Here is a 19,354-nt window from a genome sequence, read left to right on the forward strand (position 1 = left end):
AGGTCTGGTACACAGCATTGCATACATGATAGAGCCTATGGCTGAAGCATAGGGAACATCTTTCATTTACTCTCTATCTTTTGCAGTGGTCGGGCATTGAGTCTTACTCAACTTCACACCTTGTAACACAGGAAAGAACCCTTTCTTTGCTTGATCCATTTTGAACTTCTTCAAAACTTTGTCAAGGTATGTGCTTTGTGAAAGTCCAATTAAGCGTCTTGATCTATCTCTATAGATCTTAATGCCTAATATGTAAGCAGCTTCACCGAGGTCTTTCATTGAAAAACTCTTATTCAAGTATCCCTTTACGCTATCCAGAAATTCTATATCATTTCCAATTAGTAATATGTCATCCACATATAATATCAGAAATGCTACAGAACTCCCACTCACTTTCTTGTAAATACAGGCTTCTCCAAAAGTCTGTATAAAACCAAATGCTTTGATCACACTATCAAAGCGTTTATTCCAACTCCGAGAGGCTTGCACCAGTCCATAAATGGATCGCTGGAGCTTGCACACTTTGTTAGCTCCCTTTGGATCGACAAAACCTTCTGGTTGCATCATATACAACTCTTCTTCCAGAAATCCATTCATAAATGCAGTTTTGACATCCATCTGCCAAATTTTATAATCATAAAATGCGGCCATTGCTAACATGATTCGGACAGACTTAAGCATCGCTACGGGTGAGAAGGTCTCATCGTAGTCAATCCCTTGAACTTGCCGAAAATCTTTTGCGACAAGTCGAGCTTTCTAGACAGTAATATTACCGTCAGCGTCAGTCTTCTTCTTGAAGATCCATTTATTCTCAATTGCTTGCCGATCATCGAGCAAGTCAACCAAAGTCCATACTTTGTTCTCATACATGGATCCCATCTCAGATTTCATGGCTTCAAGCCATTTTGCGGAATCTGGGCTCACCATCACTTCTTCATAGTTCGTAGGTTCATCATGATCTAGTAGCATGACTTCCAGAACGGGATTACCGTACCACTCTGGTGCGGATCTCACTCTGTTTGATCTACGAGGTTAAGTAGTATCTTGTTCTGAAGTTTCATGATCATCATCATTAGCTTCCTCACTAACTGGTGTAGGTGTCACTGAAACAGTTTTCTGTGATGCACTACTTTCCAATAAGGGAGCAGGTACAATTACCTCGTCAAGTTCTACTTTCCTCCCACTCACTTCTTTCGAGAGAAACTCCTTCTCCAGAAAGTTTCCGAACTTAGCAACAAAAGTCTTGCCTTCGGATCTGTGATAGAAGGTGTATCCAATAGTCTCCTTTGGATATCCTATGAAGACACATTTCTCCGATTTGGGTTCGAGCTTATCAGGTTGAAGCTTTTTCACATAAGCATCGCAGCCCCAAACTTTCAGAAACGACAACTTTGGTTTCTTGCCAAACCATAGTTCATAAGGCGTCGTCTTTTGATGGTGCCCTATTTAATGTGAATGCGGCCGTCTCCAAAGCATAACCCCAAAACGATAGCGGTAAATCAGTAAGAGACATCATAGATCGCACCATATCTAGTAAAGTACGATTACGACGTTCGGACACACCATTGCTGTCAGGACCCCGACTCAATGCCACATCGATCTAGCATGTAGCACCTCATATCACCTTGCGGCCTCACGCACGGTATCCCCACGGGTGTCGCCTTACCTTTGCCCGGGACCGTTTGCGCATTTTGGCACACGTATATGATGGTGTCGCTAGCATCCATATGATAAAGAGCCCGGGCTGACATGGCTAGTCGTAAACCCAAAGTGGCACTAACTTACAGGGACAGGCATCCATGACCCAGCATCGAACGTGTCGGTCATCAACGAGTGAATCCAGGCTGTAGCTCTGGGCTAACAGGACTCCGGTGAACCGGGCTGAAGCGGGCTAGCAGGACTCCGGTATTCATCGCGTGACATTTCCCCGAAGGGACAGACACAGGATCGAAGAAGGACACATGCCGGCCAACCTAAGTGTTCCGGAGCAGTAGCAAGCTACCAGGGCTCAGTGGAAGCACTAGGAGACATTTCCCGGTAAGAGAGTCTACTAAGGATAAACAACTAGATAGTCAGATCCCACACATAGCAATACACATTACACGTACGCATAACATGCAAGTATGTGCTGTACAACATGGCATCACAGCATAACTCAACAACTCAATAGATAAAGGCTCAGAAGAGCCATCATAGCATTTATTGCAAACAGGGGTCACAAAACCCATCATACAGAGCATACAAGCAACAAGCGGAAGCATTACATGTCTGGGTACAGACATCTACAAATGAAAAAGGCTGAAAGCCTGACTATCTACAACATCCGATCAAGCTCGTAGCTGAGGTACTAGCTACTAGTCGAAGTCCATGAGGACCCTAGTAAGACCGAAGTCTTCGCTGCAAAAACATAAATAAAGCAACATGAGTACAGAGGTACTCAGCAAGACTTACATCAGATCCTATCATACATGCATTGTATCAAGAGGTAATGTGGGGTTTAGTTGCAGCAAGCCAGCTTTGACTCTGTGGCTATCCTGTTCTACGACTACCAGAAACTCTTGAGGTGAAACAACGTACACGAGTCCACTAATCACCATACAATACACTACTATGGATTCATCCCCGTCTCCCTATGAGAAGGCCATCCATAGCACTCACACTTGTCTTGAGCATTTTAGAGTATCCACTTCAAGTTGTCTATGTACCATGTAAGCATCCAAGAAGTCCATAACCGCGGACCCGGCTATTCGAATAGATCATGTTAACCCTGCAGGGGTGTACTTCTTCACACACGCTCTCGCCACTTACCGCCATGTACACGTCATGTATCTCGGCAACCTTCAAGCGGAAGCCTGGCGAGGGTGTCGGCCACGACCTGACTAACCACACAAGACTCTAGTCCAGGTTTATCGCCTATTCGGGTTCCATCCGCAAGGAGATCCGGCCGGGGTGTCGCTCACGGCCCCAAACGATGTGAGCAGGGTTCCCGAGCCCACCAACCGGGTGCCACTCGGTACACCGGGCCACGTGTGCCTAGTCTGTCCCAAGCCCACCCTGCCGGGTGCCACTTGGTAGAAAAATAGCACTACCTACAAACACCAGAAACTAGTTGCGACTCCTGGACAGAGACCAAGTTGGTTAATAAGTCGAGAGGGGTCGAGTTACCGGAACCCAATGTGTGGTAGTATCGAGTCATTGGACAACATACATAGAACTCAGTGCTTAAGGACGGTTCCAGTGAGACAACCCACCATGTACTCCTACATGGCCTCTCACCGCTACCTTTACCAAATCGTGTTCACACACTTCACTTTCAGCATCAGAACATATCGTAACACTCCAATTCATTCCCAATGAACCAGACCTGACACAACTCTAAGCAATAGCAGGCATAGCATGGTAGGAACACAACAATGGCTTCAATCAACTCCTACACATGCTAGTGGGTTTCAACTATTTACTGTGGCAATGACAGGTCATGCAAAGGAATGGGTTCAACTACCGCAGCACAAAGTAGCAGATGAACCGTTGTTGTCCTAATGCAATAACTGAGAGCAGGAGCGAGAGAGTAGGGTTTTATCGAAATGAACAAGGGGGGTTTGCTTGCCTGGTAAATCAACAAGGGGGGCACTGCTTCACAAACAGGTACTCTGGAACGTCTCCGGAGCAGGACCTATCGAGAAGGAACGGTGCCGGCAATCAAAACACAATCATATGCAACAATATGATGCATGAACATGGCATGTAGATGTGATGTTGTTTGAGCTAATGCAACTAGTAATCATTTGGTTTGAAGTCCATTTGAACCATAAGTTCAAATGCAATTCTAAATTAAGTCTCTTATATATGCCATAATGGGTTTTCTCATATTCAGCATGTATAAGTTGGTTTATCATGCATGAAACTAGTACAGATGGAAAGATTGCATTTTTATGATAATTTTTCATATATAAATTATTTTAATCTGAGCTACGGTTGAATTGTTATGAATTTTTGAAGTTTAAAACAATTTCTGGAATTTTCTGATTTAATTTAAATCCAGAAATTATATATTGCGCCAGCATGACGTCATCACTACATCAGCGGGTCAACGCGGCTGTCCAGGGTCAAACCTGACGTGTGGGGTCCACACGTCAGTGACACTGGGGTTAACCCCGAGTCAAACCTGGCTGGTTAGCTTTGACTAAGCCCTGGGGCCCACTCGTCAGCGTCAGTAGGTGGGGATTAGTGCCTAATTAACAAAGCCACGTCAGCCCGCCGGAGTTCTGGCCGGCGGCGACCAATAGCGCGGCGGCGACTCGCCGGACTTGCGCTACAGGCGGCGTTTGGTCGCGCGAGGACCACCGGGGCGTAGCCCGTCGTCGTCCGCAACCAGGGGAGCTGGTGGGGGGCTGCGGGGGCGCCGGAGCTCACCGGAGCAAAGCTCACGGCGGCGGCCGGAGCTCGGCAACTTGCGGCCGCGGTGTTGTGGTGCACGGCAGTGGAAACGGAGGGCTCCTACGGCCTCCTGGCGTCACCAGGAACACGGTGACGCGCACGGGAGTGACTGGCTTGGGCTCATGCCACCGTGGCGCCATGGCCGGCGGCGAGGGACTTACGGGCGCGGTGGTTGAGCTAGCTAGACGGGGCAAACGAACATGGGGAGGAGGAGGTTCGGTGCGGGGGCTCACAGCGAGACCAGCAAGCGCGAGGGCGAGGTCGGGGATGCCCGGTAGCTCCCGAATCGCCGGCGAGGATCCACGGCGGCCGGAGGCGAATTTGGCGACGGCGACGGCTCCACGGGGTGCTCCGTCTTGCGTGGCTCGACGAGGAGGTAGAGGGGGTCGCGGCGGATCTGTGGAGCGTGTCGCGGAGGCGAGGGGGAGGCGGTGGCTACGGTGATGCTCATCGGCGGCGGCGGTGATTCTCGGGTGAGAGAGAGAGAGAGCAGGGGAAGGGAATGAGGGCGAGGGAGAGTGAGAGCGGTGCGGGGCAGCGCGTGGCGACGTCCGGTCCATCCAGAGCGACGAGGGGAGGACAGGCAGGCAGGGAGGGAGGAGGTGGCGCGGCGCGGCGGTGCGCGCGCGTCGGGCACGCGCCGTCCCCCTGTCGGGGAGGAAGACGACAGAGGAGGGGGGGCCAGGTGGGCTGGGCCGCCTGCTGGCTGGGCCGGCCTGCTGCGGCTGGGCCAGAGGCGCCAGGCAGAAGCCCAGGTAAGGTTCCCTCTTCTTTTTTTTGTTTTCTAATTTTCTGACATTTGTTTGGTTTAATAAAAATACTAAACCATTTTATTTGCTTATGCCAATTTTTGCAGGAGCTAGATATATTATTCCAGAGCTCCTTTATAAATGGCATAATTTTTGGACCATATTTCATATATATAGAAATATATTTCCAATGCAAATATTTATCGAATTAATCCAAATGGCCAAAATAAATATCCATGAGCTCCTAAAAATATTGTTTTGATTTTTATCTCTGTCCAATATTTTCAGAGGGCAACATGAGCATTTTCTTGGACCCTTTTGGAGAAATTTTTATTTGGGTCATTTTCAAAAATGATTCTGAGGGTTCCACCAATCCTCATTTCAAATTTAATGAAATTTAAACATGATGCACAAATGACTAGCTAGTCTAGGTCATACCAGACTAGGGATGTGACAACTCGCCCCCACTTGAAAGAATCTCGTCCCGAGATTCAGGGGTCGACGGAAAGAAAGTGGGGTACTCCAGTCGAAGACGATCTTCTCGCTCCCAAGTAGCTTCTCTCTCGGAATGATGAGACCACTGAACTTTGAGAAACTTGATGTTCTGACGTCGGGTAACACGCTCGGCTTGATCAAGAATGCGAACCGGGTACTCTCGGTATGTGAGGTTATCTTGGAGATCAAGCGTTTCATGGTCCACTCCACGGATAGGATCCGAGAAGCAACGCCTGAGTTGAGAGACGTGGAAGACATCATGAACTCGAGAAAGATGTGGGGGTAGTTCCAACTGGTAGGCAACCTCTCCTCGTTTAGCGAGAATGCGAAAGGGACCAATGTAACGAGGAGCCAACTTGCCCTTGATACCGAAACGATGGGTACCCTTCAAAGGAGTAACCCGAAGGTAAGCCTTTTCGCCAACTTCATAAGTCATATCCTTATGATGACGATCATACTGACTCCTTTGACGAGACTGGGCTGTTTTCAAATTCTCACGAATGATGCGAACTTGCTCTTCTGCCTCCTGGATCATGTCCGGTCCAAAGAATTGTCTTTCACCGGTTTCTGACCCGTTCAAAGGTGTTCGACATCTTCGTCCATAGAGAACCTCAAAAGGAGCTTTCTTGAGGCTGGATTGGTAGCTATTGTTATAAGCAAACTCGGCGAAAGGAAGACATTTCTCCCAATCCATACCGAATGAGATAACGCAAGCTCTGAGCATGTCTTCGAGAATTTGATTGACCCGTTCCACCTGACCACTTGACTGAGGGTGGAAAGCGGTACTGAAGGAAAGATGGGTTCCCATGGCAGTTTGGAAACTCTCCCAGAAATGAGAAGTGAAAAGGCTGCCACGGTTTGAATTGATCTTTAGTGGAACACCATGGAGTGATACTATTTGAGAAATATATTAGTCAGCAAGCTGACTAGCAGTGATACTCTCTCGAACAGGAAGGAAGTGAGCCACTTTGGAAAGACGATCAACGACTACGAAGATAGTGTTATTCCCTCTCTTGGTCCTGGGAAAACCGGTGATGAAGTCCATACCAACTTTATCCCATTTCCATTCAGGAATAGCTAAAGGCTGAAGGGTGCCAGCAGGTCTTTGATGCTCTGCCTTAACGCGACGACATACACCACATTTAGCAATGAACTCAGCGATTTCTCTCTTCATCCTAGTCCACCAGAACCTCTGGCGTAGGTCCTGATACATCTTAGTACTACCGGGATGAATCGTGAGAGGAGATTCATGCGCCTCCTTAAGAATCAATTGTCGCAGATGTTGATTCTTGGGAACCACCAAGCGATTCTCAAAGAAAACAACACCACGATAATCCATAGAGAAACACCCACCAACTCCCTTCTTAATGTTTCTCTTAATGCGGATAACCCCCCTATCAAACTTCTGGTCAGAGATGATCTGATCCTCAAGGGTAGGTTTCGCCACCAAGGTGGAAAGAAATCCGCGAGGAGCTATGTGAAGATTAAGCTTACAGAATTCCTCATGGAGAAGTGGTTGGCCTTCCTGCAACATGAGATTGTTGCAACAAGATTTACGGCTTAGAGCATCAGCCATGACATTGGCTTTGCCTGGGGTGTAGGTAATCCCTAGATCATAATCTGTGATTAACTCCAACCAACGTCTTTGCCTAAGGTTCAGATCCGGTTGGGTGAAGATATACTTGAGACTCTGGTGATCGGTGTAGATCTCGCAACGTTTACCAAGGAGATAATGTCGCCAGGTCTTGAGTGCATAGACTACGGCTGCAAGCTCTAGATCATGTGTAGGATAATTCTCCTCATGTGGATGCAACTGTCGAGATGCATAGGCAATCACATGACGATCCTGCATAAGAATGCAACCTAGTCCCTGTCGTGAGGCGTCGCAGTAGATAATAAAATCTTTAGTGAAATCCGGTGGCACAAGTATGGGAGCAGAAGTCAGGCGCCTTTTCAGTTCCTGAAAACTGTACTCACACTGTGGGGACCACTCGAACTTTTTATCTTTCTTGAGAAGTTCCGTGAGGGGTTTGGCTACTTTGGAGAAGTTTTCAACAAAGCGGCGACAATAGCTGGCTAGACCAAGGAAACTCCTAACTTGTTTAACGGTCTCAGGTGGAGTCCAATCGAGAACGGCTTGAACTCTCTCGGGATTGACAGCAATGCCCTTACCAGAGATTACGTGGCCTAAGTAGGTCACTTCTGACAACCAAAATTCACACTTGGAGAACTTGGCATAAAGGCGGTGCTCTCTGAGTTTTTCTAACACAAGTCTAAGATGTTCGGCATGCTCTTCCTCGTTCTTCGAGTAAATAAGAATATCATCGAGGTAAACCACGACGAACTTATCTAAGTACTCCATGAAGATCGAGTTCATCAAGCGGGAGAATGTAGCTGGGGCGTTGGTTAGACCAAAGGACATGACGGTGTACTCGTACTGGCCATAACGAGTGACAAAAGCTGTCTTGGGAATGTCCCCGTTTCTGATTTTGATTTGATGGTAGCCTAACCTTAAATCCATCTTGGAGAAGACTGAGGATCCAGCGAGCTGATCATACAGGTCGTTGATCCTGGGAAGCGGATACTTGTTCTTTATCGTGACCAAATTAACGGGACGATAATCTACAACCATCCGGTCCGTACCGTCTTTCTTCTTGACGAAGAGGACGGGGCAAGCCCAAGGAGAAGAACTAGGACGGATGAAACCCTTTTGCAAGGACTCATCGAGTTGTTTCTTAAGCTCGGCTAGTTCTAGGGGTGCCATCTTGTAAGGTCTCCGGGAGATTGGAGCTGTTCCTGGGATAAGATCTATGACGAACTCTACATCTCTGTCAGGTGGAACACCTGGCAGTTCCTCTGGAAAGACATCCGGAAAGTCACGGACTACCGGGATATCTTCAAGGTCTGGAAGAGGGCTGGCATTAAGAGAATAGAGCTGACGCTTTGCAACTCTAGTGGAGACGGTGACTATCTTGCCAGATGGGTGTGTAAGCTGAACAGATCTTGTGTAACAATCAATCTTGGCATGATGAGCTGTCATCCAGTCCATACCCAAGATGATGTTAATATCTGAGGACTTGAGGGCTACAAGTGATGCAAGGAATACAAGTCTATCAACAAGAATTTCGTTACCATGGCTGATTCTGGTGGTCTGCCATCTAGACCCTGGGGTTTGGATTTCAAGCGGAGTTGGCATATCACAAAATGACATTTCGTGCAAACGAGCATAGCCTTCAGAAATGAAGGAGTGAGATGCTCCAGTATCGAATAGAACTGATGCTGGGTGACAATTGACAAGGAGTGTACCAAGAACGACATCCGGATCATCATGAGCGTCTTTAGCTGAGACGTGATGCACACGTCCACGTTCAGTGGGGGCTGACTTGACACTGATCATCTTGCGTGATGGCTTAATACAGCCAACAGTCTTCTCGGGCTGGGGTGGAGCATAACTAGTCTGAGAGCAATCACGTGCATAGTGTCCTGGCTTCCCGCATGTGAAGCAAGTCCCTGAGGTTGGACGTGGACCCGCACTGACAAGCGGTCTACCAGTAGGCCTGGGTGGAACATATGACTGAGCTGGGGAAGGCACCACATAGGATGGCCTCGGTGCATATCCGGAAGGAAGAGCGGAGTTTGGAACCCAAATCCGGCGTTTCTGGGAACTAGAGCCAGAGGAGGATCCCAAATCACGGGTGTGCTTACGAGACTCCTCGTAAGTGAGTTGAGCTGTCTCTGCATTGATGGCCTTGTTCACAAGGGCTTGGAATGTATCGCAATGATGCAGGTGGAGATCACGACGCAACTTGGGGTTGAGACCCTTCCGGAACCTAGCCTGCTTCTTAGCGTCCGTGGACACTTCTTCTGCGGCATAGCGGGCGAGGTTCTCAAACTCTCGGCTGTAAGCAGCAACAGCCATCTTACTCTGGGTGAAACTACAGAACTCTTCTCTCTTGCGATCAAGAAGGGCCTGGGGAATGTGATGCTCGCGAAAAGCCTCAGTGAAATCCTTCCAGGTAGGAATCTGGCCAGCTGGAAGCATAGCCTCATAGTTCTGCCACCAAAGGCTAGCAGGACCTTCCAGGTGGTATGCAGCATAGGTGACCTTGTCATCTTCAGCTACGTTCGCAGAACACAGCTTATGAGTGATGCTACGGAGCCAGTCATCTGCATCGAGTGGCTCGATGGAATGATGAAAAGTAGGTGGGTGCAAGCGAATGAAATCATGAATGGTAGCAGACCCTTTGAACTGATGTGCGGTGTTCTCCTCGATACGTGCCAACAAACGGTTAGACTCACGCTTGTTCCTCTCCATTTCTAGCATGAACTCCGTCAACGAAGACTGGTCAGGAGGATCCTCATCCCTACCATCTCCGTGGTTCTGGCTACGAACAACAGAACTTGTTGACATCCTGAGAAATGAAACCAGGGACGGAGTCAACATTAACTATAGGCTATAGAATGTAGGTCAAGGAATTAATATCACTCGAACTCCTAGGGAAAATTCCGGCAGCATAACGGCATTAAAATGCTCAGAATGAGACATCCTACTAGAAATGGGGTGGTAACATACTCATCAGCATCACTCAAAGTTCTGAGATAGTACTAAACAGACTACACCGGAGGTACTCGAAAACTGGGGTATGACTCTGATCAACCAATCCTAAGGGACTACGGAGTAGTAACACGTGATCCTGATAGACGGAAGAGGAAGCCTAGTTCCTTAACCCCGTAGGAAAGATAGGATGACTCAGATCAGAAGGTCATGAGGTATAAGGAGTAAAAAGAGCCTTACGTTCCAACCCACAATCAATTCCCTTACATAACTAAAGATTTTCTAGACTCGACTTCGACCAGTTTGGCTTGGTAATCCTACAGGCAGTCAGGCTCTGATACCAAAGCTGTCAGGACCCCGACTCAATGCCACATCGATCTAGCATGTAGCACCTCATATCACCTTGCGGCCTCACGCACGGTATCCCCACGGGTGTCGCCTTACCTTTGCCCAGGACCGTTTGTGCGTTTTGGCACACGTATATGATGGTGTCGCTAGCATCCATATGATAAAGAGCCCGGGCTGACATGGCTAGTCGTAAACCCAAAGTGGCACTAACTTACAGGGACAGGCATCCATGACCCAGCATCGAACGTGTCGGTCATCAACGAGTGAATCCAGGCTGTAGCTCTGGGCTAACAGGACTCCGGTGAACCGGGCTGTAGCGGGCTAGCAGGACTCCGGTATTCATCGCGTGACATTTCCCCGAAGGGACATACACAGGATCGAAGAAGGACACATGCCGGCCAACCTAAGTGTTCCGGAGCAGTAGCAAGCTACCAGGGCTCAGTGGAAGCACTAGGAGACATTTCCCGGTAAGAGAGGCTACTAAGGATAAACAACTAGATAGTCAGATCCCACACATAGCAATACACATTACACGTACGCATAACATGCAAGTATGTGCTGTACAACATGGCATCACAGCATAACTCAACAACTCAAATAGATAAAGGCTCAGAAGGGCCATCATAGCATTTATTGCAAACAGGGGTCACAAAACCCATCATACAGAGCATACAAGCAACAAGCGGAAGCATTACATGTCTGGGTACAGACATCTACAAATGAAAAAGGCTGAAGAGCCTGACTATCTACAACATCCGATCAAGATCGTAGCTGAGGTACTAGCTACTAGTCGAAGTCCATGAGGACCCTAGTAAGACCGAAGTCTTCGCTGCAAAAACATAAATAAAGCAACATGAGTACAAAGGTACTCAGCAAGACTTACATCAGATCCTATCATACATGCATGTGTATCAAGAAGGTAATGTGGGGTTTAGTTGCAGCAAGCCAGCTTTGACTCTGTGGCTATCCTGTTCTACGACTACCAGAAACTCTTGAGGTGAAACAACGTACACGAGTCCACTAATCACCATACAATACACTACTATGGATTCATCCCCGTCTCCCTACGAGAAGGCCATCCATAGCACTCACACTTGTCTTGAGCATTTTAGAGTATCCACTTCAAGTTGTCTATGTACCATGTAAGCATCCAAGAAGTCCATAACCGCGGACCCGGCTATTCGAATAGATCATGTTAACCCTGCAGGGGTGTACTTCTTCACACACGCTCTCGCCACTTACCGCCATGTACACGTCATGTATCTCGGCAACCTTCAAGCGGAAGCCTGGCGAGGGTGTCGGCCACGACCTGACTAACCACACAAGACTCTAGTCCAGGTTTATCGCCTATTCGGGTTCCATCCGCAAGGAGATCCGGCCGGGGTGTCGCTCACGGCCCCAAACGATGTGAGCAGGGTTCCCGAGCCCACCAACCGGGTGCCACTCGGTACACCGGGCCACGTGTGCCTAGTCTGTCCCAAGCCCACCCTGCCGGGTGCCACTTGGTAGAAAAATAGCACTACCTACAAACACCAGAAACTAGTTGCGACTCCTGGACAGAGACCAAGTTGGTTAATAAGTCGAGAGGGGTCGAGTTACCGGAACCCAATGTGTGGTAGTATCGAGTCATTGGACAACATACATAGAACTCAGTGCTTAAGGACGGTTCCAGTGAGACAACCCACCATGTACTCCTACATGGCCTCTCACCGCTACCTTTACCAAATCGTGTTCACACACTTCACTCTCAGCATCAGAACATATCGTAACACTCCAATTCATTCCCAATGAACCAGACCTGACACAACTCTAAGCAATAGCAGGCATAGCATGGTAGGAACACAACAATGGCTTCAATCAACTCCTACACATGCTAGTGGGTTTCAACTATTTACTGTGGCAATGACAGGTCATGCAGAGGAATGGGTTCAACTACCGCAGCACAAAGTAGCAGATGAATCGTTGTTGTCCTAATGCAATAACTGAGAGCAGGAGCGAGAGAGTAGGGTTTTATCGAAATGAACAAGGGGGTTTGCTTGCCTGGTAAATCAACAAGGGAGGCACTGCTTCACAGACAGGTACTCTGGAACGTCTCCGGAGCAGGACCTATCGAGAAGGAACGGTGCCGGCAATCAATACACAATCATATGCAACAATATGATGCATGAACATGGCATGTAGATGTGATGCTGTTTGAGCTAATGCAACTAGTAATCATTTGGTTTGAAGTCCATTTGAACCAAAGGTTCAAATGCATTCTAAATTAAGTCTCTTATATATGCCATAATGTGTTTTCTCATATTCAGCATGTATAAGTTGGTTTTCATGCATGAAACTAGTACAGATGGAAAGATTGCATTTTTCTGATAATTTTTCATATATAAATTATTTTAATCTGAGCTACGGTTGAATTGTTATGAATTTTTGAAGTTTAAAACAATTTCTGGAATTTTCTGATTTAATTTAAATCCAGAAATTATATATTGCGCCAGCATGACGTCATCACTACATCAGCGGGTCAACGCGGCTGTCCAGGGTCAAACCTGACGTGTGGGGTCCACACGTCAGTGACACTGGGGTTAACCCCGAGTCAAACCTGGCTGATTAGCTTTGACTAAGCCCTGGGGCCCACTGTCAGCGTCAGTAGGTGGGGATTAGTGCCTAATTAACAAAGCCACGTCAGCCCGCCGGAGTTCTGGCCGGCGGCGACCAATAGCGCGGCGGCGACTCGCCGGACTTGCGCTACAGCGGCGTTTGGTCGCGCGAAGACCACCGGGGCGTAGCCCGTCGTCGTCCGCAACCAGGGGAGCTGGTGGGGGCTGCGGGGGCGCCGGAGCTCGCCGGAGCAAAGCTCCGGCGGCGGCCGGAGCTCGGCAACTTGCGGCCGCGGCGTTGTGGTGCACGGCAGTGGAAGCGGAGGGCTCCTACGGCCTCCTGGCGTCACCAGGAACACGGTGACGCGCGCGGGAGTGGCTGGCTTGGGCTCATGCCACCGTGGCGCCATGGCCGGCGGCGAGGAACTTACGGGCGCGGTGGTTGAGCTAGCTAGACGGGGCAAACGACACGGGGAGGAGGGGGTTCGGTGCGGGGGCTCACAGCGAGACCAGCGAGCGCGAGGGCGAGGTCGGGGATGCCCGGTAGCTCCCGAATCGCCGGCGAGGATCCACGGCGGCCGGAGGCGAATTTGGCGACGGCGACGGCTCCACGGGGTGCTCCGTCTTGCGTGGCTCGACGAGGAGGTAGAGGGGGTCGCGGCGGATCTGGGGAGCGTGTCGGGGAGGCGAGGGGAGGCGGTGGCTACGGTGATGCTCGTCGGCGGCGGCGGTGTTCTCGGGTGAGAGAGAGAGAGAGAGCAGGGGGAAGGAGAGGGCGAGGAGAGTGAGAGCGGTGCGGGGCAGCTGCGTGGCGTCGTCCGGCATCCAGAGCGACGAGGGGAGGCAGGCAGGCAGGGAGGGAGGAGGTGGCGGCGCGGCGTGCGCGCGCGTCGGGCACGCGCCGTCCCCTGTCGGGAGGAAGACGACAGAGGAGGGGGGCCAGGTGGGCTGGGCCGCCTGCTGGCTGGGCCGGCCTGCTGCGGCTGGGCCAGAGGCGCCAGGCAGAAGCCCAGGTAAGGTTCCCTCTTCTTTTTTTGTTTTCTAATTTTCTGACATTTGTTTGGTTTAATAAAATACTAAACCATTTTATTTGCTTATGCCAATTTTTGCAGGAGCTAGATATATTATTCCAGAGCTCCTTTATAAATGGCATAATTTTTGGACCATATTTCATATATATAGAAATATATTTCCAATGCAAATATTTATCGAATTAATCCAAATGGCCAAAATAAATATCCATGAGCTCCTAAAAATATTGTTTTGATTTTTATCTCTGTCCAATATTTTCAGAGGGCAACATGAGCATTTTCTTGGACCCTTTTGGAGAAATTTTTATTTGGGTCATTTTCAAAAATGATTCTGAGGGTTCCACCAATCCTCATTTCAAATTTAAATGAAATTTAAACATGATGCACAAATGACTAGCTAGTCTAAGTCATACCAGACTAGGGATGTGACAACTCGCCCCCACTTGAAAGAATCTCGTCCGAGATTCAGGGGTCGACGGAAAGAAAGCGGGGTACTCCAGTCGAAGACGATCTTCTCGCTCCCAAGTAGCTTCTCTCTCGGAATGATGAGACCACTGGACTTTGAGAAACTTGATGTTCTGACGTCGGGTAACACGCTCTGCTTGATCAAGAATGCAAACCAGGTACTCTCGGTATGTGAGGTTATCTTGGAGATCAAGCGTTTCGTGGTCCACTCCGCGGATGGGATCCGAGAAGCAACGCCTGAGTTGAGAGACGTGGAAGACATCATGAACTCGAGAAAGATGTGGGGGTAGTTCCAACTGGTAGGCAACCTCTCCTCGTTTAGCGAGAATGCGAAAGGGACCAATGTAACGAGGAGCCAACTTGCCCTTGATACCGAAACGATGGGTACCCTTCAAAGGAGTAACCCGAAGGTAAGCTTGGTCGCCAATTTCATAAGTCATATCCTTATGATGACGATCGTACTGGCTCTTCTGACGAGACTGGGCTGTTTTCAAATTCTCACGAATGATGCGAACTTGCTCTTCTGCCTCCTGGATCATATCCGGTCCAAAGAATTGTCTTTCACCGGTTTCTGACCAGTTCAAAGGTGTTCGACATCTTCGTCCATAGAGAACCTCAAAAGGAGCTTTCTTGAGGCTGGATTGGTAGCTATTGTTATAAGCAAACTCGGCGAAAGGAAGACATTTCTCCCAATCCATACCGAATGAGATAACGCAAGCTCTGAGCATGTCTTCGAGAATTTGATTGACCCGTTCCACCTGACCACTCGACTGAGGGTGGAAAGCGGTACTGAAGGAAAGATGGGTTCCCATGGCAGTTTGGAAACTCTCCCAGAAATGAGAAGTGAAAAGACTGCCACGGTCTGAATTGATCTCTAGTGGAACACCATGGAGTGACACTATTCGAGAAATATATAAGTCAGCAAGCTGACTAGCAGTGATACTCTCTCGAACAGGAAGGAAGTGAGCCACTTTGGAAAGACGATCAACGACTACGAAGATAGCGTTATTCCCTCTCTTGGTCCTGGGAAAGCCGGTGATGAAGTCCATACCAACTTTATCCCATTTCCATTCAGGAATAGCTAAAGGCTGAAGGGTGCCAGCAGGTCTTTGATGCTCTGCCTTAACGCGACGACAAACGTCACATTTAGCAATGAACTCAGCGATTTCTCTCTTCATCCTAGTCCACCAGAACCTCTGGCGTAGGTCCTGATACATCTTAGTACTACCGGGATGAATCGTGAGAGGAGATTCATGCGCCTCCTTAAGAATCAATTGTCGCAGATGTTGATTCTTGGGAACCACCAAGCGATTCTCAAAGAAAACAACACCACGATCATCCATAGAGAAACATCCACCAACTCCCTTCTTAATGTTTCTCTTGATCCGGAATACCCCCTATCAACTTCTGGTCAGAGATGATCTGATCCTCAAGGGTAGGTTTCGCCACCAAGGTAGAAAGGAATCCGCGAGGAGCTATGTGAAGGTTAAGCTTACAGAATTCCTCATGGAGAAGTGGTTGGCCTTGCTGCAACATGAGATTGTTGCAATAGGATTTACGGCTTAGAGCATCAGCCATGACATTGGCTTTGCCTGGGGTGTAGGTAATCCCTAGATCATAATCTGTGATTAACTCCAACCAACGTCTTTGCCTAAGGTTCAGATCCGGTTGGGTGAAGATATACTTGAGACTCTGGTGATCGGTGTAGATCTCGCAACGTTTACCAAGGAGGTAATGTCGCCAGGTCTTGAGTGCATAGACTACGGCTGCAAGCTCTAGATCATGTGTAGGATAATTCTCCTCATGTGGATGCAACTGTCGAGATGCATAGGCAATCACATGACGATCCTGCATAAGAATGCAACCTAGTCCCTGTCGTGAGGCGTCGCAGTAGATAATAAAGTCTTTAGTGAAATCCGGTGGCACAAGTATGGGAGCAGAAGTCAGGCGTCTTTTCAGTTCCTGAAAACTGTACTCACACTGTGGGGACCACTCGAACTTTTTATCTTTCTTGAGAAGTTCCGTGAGGGGTTTGGCTACTTTGGAGAAGTTTTCAACAAAGCGGCGACAATAGCTGGCTAGACCAAGGAAACTCCTAACTTGTTTAACGGTCTCAGGTGGAGTCCAATCGAGAACGGCTTGAACTCTCTCGGGATTGACAGCAATGCCCTTACCAGAGATTACGTGGCCTAGGTAGGTCACTTCTGGCAACCAAAATTCACACTTGGAGAACTTGGCATAAAGGCGGTGCTCTCTGAGTTTTTCTAACACAAGTCTAAGATGTTCGGCATGCTCTTCCTCGTTCTTCGAGTAAATAAGAATATCATCGAGGTAAACCACGACGAACTTATCTAAGTACTCCATGAAGATCGAGTTCATCAAGCGGGAGAATGTGGCTGGGGCGTTGGTTAGGCCAAAGGACATGACGGTGTACTCGTACTGACCATAACGAGTGACAAAAGCTGTCTTGGGAATGTCCCCGTTTCTGATTTTGATTTGATGGTAGCCTAACCTTAAATCCATCTTGGAGAAGACTGAGGATCCAGCGAGCTGATCATACAGGTCGTTGATCCTGGGAAGCGGATACTTGTTCTTTATCGTGACCAAATTAACGGGACGATAATCTACAACCATCCGGTCCGTACCGTCTTTCTTCTTGACGAAGAGGACGGGGCAAGCCCAAGGAGAAGAACTAGGACGGATGAAACCCTTTTGCAAGGACTCATCGAGTTGTTTCTTAAGCTCGGCTAGTTCTAGGGGTGCCATCTTGTAAGGTCTCCGGGAGATTGGAGCTGTTCCTGGGATAAGATCTATGACGAACTCTACATCTCTGTCAGGTGGAACACCTGGCAGTTCCTCTGGAAAGACATCCGGAAAGTCACGGACTACCGGGATATCTTCAAGGTCTGGAAGAGGGCTGGCATTAAGAGAATAGAGCTGACGCTTTGCAACTCTAGTGGAGACGGTGACTATCTTGCCAGATGGGTGTGTAAGCTGAACAGATCTTGTGTAACAATCAATCTTGGCATGATGAGCTGTCATCCAGTCCATACCCAAGATGATGTTAATATCTGAGGACTTGAGGGCTACAAGTGATGCAAGGAATACAAGTCTATCAACAAGGATTTCGTTACCATGGCTGATTCTGGTGGTCTGCCATCTAGACCCTGGGGTTTGGATTTCAAGCGGAGTTGGCATATCACAAAATGACATGTCGTGCAAACGAGCATAGCCTTCAGAAATGAAGGAGTGAGATGCTCCAGTATCGAATAGAACTGATGCTGGGTGACAATTGACAAGGAGTGTACCAAGAACGACATCTGGATCATCATGAGCGTCTTTAGCTGAGACGTGATGCACACGTCCACGTTCAGTGGGGCTGACTTGACACTGATCATCTTGCGTGATGGCTTAATACAGCCAACAGTCTTCTCGGGCTGGGGTGGAGCATAACTAGTCTGAGAGCAATCACGTGCATAGTGTCCTGGCTTCCCGCATGTGAAGCAAGTCCCTGAGGTTGGACGTGGACCCGCACTGACAAGCGGTCTACCAGTAGGCCTGGGTGGAACATACGACTGAGCTGGGGAAGGCACCACATAGGATGGCCTCGGTGCATATCCGGAAGGAAGAGCGGAGTTTGGAACCCAAATCCGGCGTTTCTGGGAACTAGAGCCAGAGGAAGATCCCAAATCACGGGTGTGCTTACGAGACTCCTCGTAAGTGAGCTGAGCTGTCTCTGCATTGATGGCCTTGTTCACAAGGGCTTGGAATGTATCACAATGATGCAGGTGGAGATCACGACGCAACTTGGGGTTGAGACCCTTCCGGAACCTAGCCTGCTTCTTGGCGTCCGTGGACACTTCTTCTGTGGCATAACGGGCGAGGTTCTCGAACTCTCTGCTATAAGCATCAACAGCCATCTTACTCTGGGTGAAACTACAGAACTCTTCTCTCTTGCGATCAAGAGGGCCTGGGGAATGTGATGCTCGCGAAAAGCCTCAGTGAAATCCTTCCAGGTAGGAATCTGGCCAGCTGGAAGCATAGCCTCATAGTTCTGCCACCAAAGACTAGCAGGACCTTCCAGGTGGTATGTGGCATAAGTGACCTTGTCATCTTCAGCTACGCTCGCGGAACGCAGCTTATGAGTGATGCTACGGAGCCAGTCATCTGCATCGAGTGGCTCGATGGAATGATGAAAGGTAGGTGGGTGCAAGCGAATGAAATCATGAATGGTAGCAGACCCTTTGAACTGATGTGCGGTGTTCTCCTCGATACGTGCCAACAAACGGTTAGACTCACGCTTGTTCCTCTCCATCTCTAGCATGAACTCTGTCAACGAAGGCTGGTCAGGAGGATCCTCATCCCTACCATCTCCGTGGTTCTGGCTACGAGCAACAGAACTTCGCTTAGGATGACATCCTGAGAAACGAAACCAAGGACGGAATCAGCATCAACTATGGACTGTAGAATGTAGGACAAGGAATTAGTATCACTCGAACTCCTAGGGAAATTCCGGCAGCATAACGGCAGTAAAATGCTCAGAATGAGACATCCTACTAAAAATGGGGTAGTAACATACTCATCAGCATTACTCAAGGTTCTGAGATCATACTAAACAGACTACACCGGAAATACTCAAAACTGGGGTATGACTCTGATCAACCAATCCTATGGGACTAC

This window comes from Triticum aestivum, chromosome 7A, assembly GCF_018294505.1.
Source record: "Triticum aestivum cultivar Chinese Spring chromosome 7A, IWGSC CS RefSeq v2.1, whole genome shotgun sequence".
Classification (NCBI taxonomy): domain Eukaryota; kingdom Viridiplantae; phylum Streptophyta; class Magnoliopsida; order Poales; family Poaceae; genus Triticum; species Triticum aestivum.